Source organism: Propithecus coquereli, unplaced genomic scaffold (assembly GCF_000956105.1).
Source record: "Propithecus coquereli isolate 6110/MARCELLA unplaced genomic scaffold, Pcoq_1.0 Scaffold84, whole genome shotgun sequence".
NCBI lineage: Eukaryota > Metazoa > Chordata > Mammalia > Primates > Indriidae > Propithecus > Propithecus coquereli.
In genome coordinates this window covers 1,353,049-1,357,067 of record NW_012154618.1, presented here as the reverse complement: position 1 = coordinate 1,357,067, position 4,019 = coordinate 1,353,049, and the positions used below count along the sequence as shown (strand labels likewise).

Genomic DNA, 4,019 nt, shown 5'->3' with positions numbered 1-4,019 from the left:
AAAAGAGATAAAAAATAACACATTTAATAAATGTAAGAAGTATACGTTTGCTCTTAAACCTCATAGAGGCACATAGTCTGCTTTGGTAAATTATTTCAAGTGGAAGCATATAAAGAAAATTATGACTATTAATAAGCACTTTGATCTTTATACTACGATAAGTTTGTTTGGAAGGAAATTCTTAGTAATAAAGTTAAGCATGCTTTTTAACTCTAAGCTATGAGTGTCATTCTGTGCTTAATCATTAGATGCTAAATAATTAAATCTTTATCTTTTTGAAAAAATTATTTAAAGTTATGACTTACGATGAACAGGGGATTTTCTCAGCTTTTAGAAGGCTCATAAATCATTGTCTGAGATCAGAAAAATGGGTTGAATTGAAGTACTGAAACTAGGCTGGCAGGGATCTTATCTGTCAGACTAGGCCTATAAATACATTGTTTTGGCTATGGTGATGAGACAATGAGCTTATTTTTCTCGAAGCAGATGAATGTTTTGCTTGTTTGTTTGTTTTTCTTCTGGGGAAAAATGTAGAATTTTGTTATTCTTATTAAAAATCCATGAAGTGGGATTTTGAACTTTCGCGAAAGATTCTTCAAGGAGCTTCCTCCACACAATGTCTGTACTTTGAAGAAGAATTGAAGATTGAGCTATTTTGTAGCTGACATATTGGGAATTTATTTTCGTTTCTCCCATATTGTCAAAGCTTATGATATTTCAAGTTATAAGTGTCAAAAATGTTTACCGAGGTGAAAAACCATTAGAGGTTTTTGTTTCAGAAAGAGAGAGAGGCAGAGAGAGGGAGAGAGGGAGAGAGGAAAAGGGAGAGAGAGAAAAAGAGAGATTGGATTATAATTTTAATTACTACTACTTATTAATTTTTTTCTAAGTGCTAGGTACTATGTTATGTACTGTATGTTTATATACAAGATCTGTAACATCTCTAATAACCTTATAACAAGATGTCTCATTTTCAGAAGATTAAGCAGACAAGAGTAACAGGAAGTTGTCCAAATTATGCAGCGAGTCAGTGGTAGATCTAGGTTTTTTAACTCCTAAAACTTGTGGTAATCTACTTGACTACATCATGCTGGTTGTTTTGGTCCATTGTATGTTCTTGATTTTGGCAACAAATTACCAGACATCTTATATTTAGTAATTTTTTTCTTAATGCTGTGGAAAGATAAAAGCAAAATCAGTTTCATTTTTTTAAAGCAAATTGTTCAGACTGGAGGAAGAATAACATATTTTAAGTAGTTTTATATTTTAACATAGGATTTTTTTTTGCCTTGTGCTAACAATGACAACAAAAACGTAAAGGCAAGCATACAATTCAACATAGATTAAAAGTGTTTTGTTTTACCTCATTTGATTATTTGTAGGTAGTTCTCAATAAACTTCCCCCAAATAATCTGTATTTATCCTCCTGGGTTTGGAGCATCAAATGTTGGACTGTTTTCCTGGGAAAAAGTATTTTTCATACTTCAGAAAATGTTTTTCAAATTAATCATTTTCCTTATGGAGTATGCTTTTTGTGAAAATAAAGATAAACATTGTATAGTGAACCAACTAGAAAATAGTTCTTTTTTGAAAAAAATATCATGGTGCTAATTTTTCTCTTTACTATGGTGGCACTTTTATTGTCATATTTAACTGTAGTGCACCTGACGATTTAGCTGATTGCTTTGTGTTATATGATGTTTAATTAAACAAATAGGAGTATTTGTGCCATTCTAATTTTTCATTGTTGTAAAATTTGCCATTTTAACCTTACTGCCATAGTAAATTTCATATAATGAATATCATTAATCTCTAAGAATATAACCTTGCCTTCACAGTTCTCATTCTATTTTTCATGATAAATGTACAAGGCAAATGCTGGTGATTCTCAAACTTGGCTATATCTCGGCATCTCCTTTGAAGCTTGTTGAGGATAAAAACCAGTCCTATAAAATCATATTCTTTCGGATTAGGCACTGGGCATCTATATTTTCAAAAAGTAACTGAAGGACAGCTGGTAATAGAGCCAGAGCTGGTGAATAAGATTGGATCAACTATAACATATAGCACAACACATTTCTTGATGTTCTAGTTTGTAAATTTAGTTCGAAGTCAGATTTTAGAAACTGAAAAGTTTATTAATTATTTTTTGTTATTGGTAGTGGTATTATTATTGCTTTCAGAAAGCTTCCATGACACCTTATTGAAGATTAGAAAGATCTTTCTGCTAAAGATAGCCTGCTATTTAGAATTCAGATAGAGTTCTGAAACAAGATGAAAAACAACTTACTAATTGTATTTTTTCTTTATCAGAAAGATAACAGAAGATGATAGAAACATGAAAATGTAATTTCTTGAGTTAGATTATTTAAGAATTGGGTAGAGAGTAGAATTTGTATAATAAGTATATCTTGCATAAAGCAGAATAGCCCAAACTTCAGATCGGATTGAACTTATGAATTTTTAAAATAAATTCCCTGAACACGCTGGTTTTACTTATGACATTAATTTCTTTGTAGGTGATTATTAAAAAGCAAAATCAATAAAAACTGAAAAGTAATTTTATATATGAATAAGTAATATTTTAATTAGTAATATGTAATAATGTATATATGCTTAACTATTTTATAATACAATGAAGATGTAGTTCAATGTACCCTTAAAAAATCACTTAGTTATGAATCATAACATATATGGTTTTGTACAGCCCTGCGTAGTGATATATATCTATACATGTATAATAGATAACAGTTTTGTAAGACATGTAATTTTTGTAATTTCATAGCAAAATCACATTCAAATTAAAACATCTAATTATTTACAGTTTTGGAATACTTCAGCAAAATTTTGAAAATTTCAACTTGCTTGCTTTCATGTTTATAATTATTTTCATTTTTTTGGAGGTTATTTTATTAATTCCTTTTTCTGTTAATCAATATTTCTCTATGCCCTTTGTTAAATTCTTCGGGCTCTTCCTTGATGATAACAGCACCACTTGCCTGGCCATCTGAAAGAACCAGTTGGTTTCTTTGTAGGTCAGGAAAACCCTCAACAACATTCATACCTTTTTTTTTTCCAATGAAGTTAGCCAACTGTTTACTGTTTTAAGCTTTGATATATCCTTGCTCAAGGTGTTCTTTTTCTTTCTCTGGGATTATATACAAGAAGTAGTAGTTTCTTCTTTTTAAAAAAGAGGCCAATAAGTAAAATAAAAAGTGACCTTTCATTTTGAGCAAAGGGAGAACTAACATTTGTCTAATGTTTCCTCCAGTGTTTGGCACTTCACACATAGTTTATAATATAATTCTTTTTACATCTGTGTAATATGCATTATTATATTTAATCTGTAGAGGAAGACACTGTGATTTACCATGGTTAAACCCAAAGTCAAACAGGCTGTAAGATGGTGTATTCAGAATTTGAAGTTATTTCTATGTTCAAAGTTCTTTTGATTCTACCACTACACTATGATATTGATTTTTCCTGATTTAACAGGACAAAATTCAAATGATCTTTTAGTTGGGAAGAGGGCAAATAATATTTGTTTGTGTAATGAGACATGTAAGAAATAGTTTTACTAGTAGATTTCAGGGTTTTTTTTTCTTTTTTTTATTTCATAATATTATGGGAGTACAAACATTTTGGTTACATATAATGCCTTTGCTTTGCCCAAGCCAGGGCTACAAGCATGCCCTTCCCCCATAGAGTGTGCTCTGCATCCATTAGTTGTGAGTTTACCACCCCCAAGCCCCTCCTCCCACCTGACTGGCACCCTGTGTTTATTACTACCATATGAGCATTTTAGTGTTGATCGATTAGTACTAATTTAATGGCGAGTACATGTGGTGCTTGTTTTTCCATTCTTGTGATACCTTACTTTGAAGGATGGGCTCAAGCTCTATCCAGGATAATATAAGAGGTGCTAGTTCACTATTGTTTTTTATGGCAGAGTAGTATTCCATGGTATATATATATACCACATTTTATTAATCCACTCATATATTGATGGGCACTTGGGT

At 31.1% G+C, this 4,019-nt stretch overlaps 1 protein-coding gene across 1 annotated transcript in view; it reads left to right on the top strand.

Moving 5' to 3' along the window:
* The window catches only part of ATRNL1 (attractin-like 1), a 739,312-nt gene that overhangs the window by 142,396 nt on the left and 592,897 nt on the right, over positions 1–4,019 (top strand). The gene's annotated exons all lie outside the window — the stretch shown is intronic.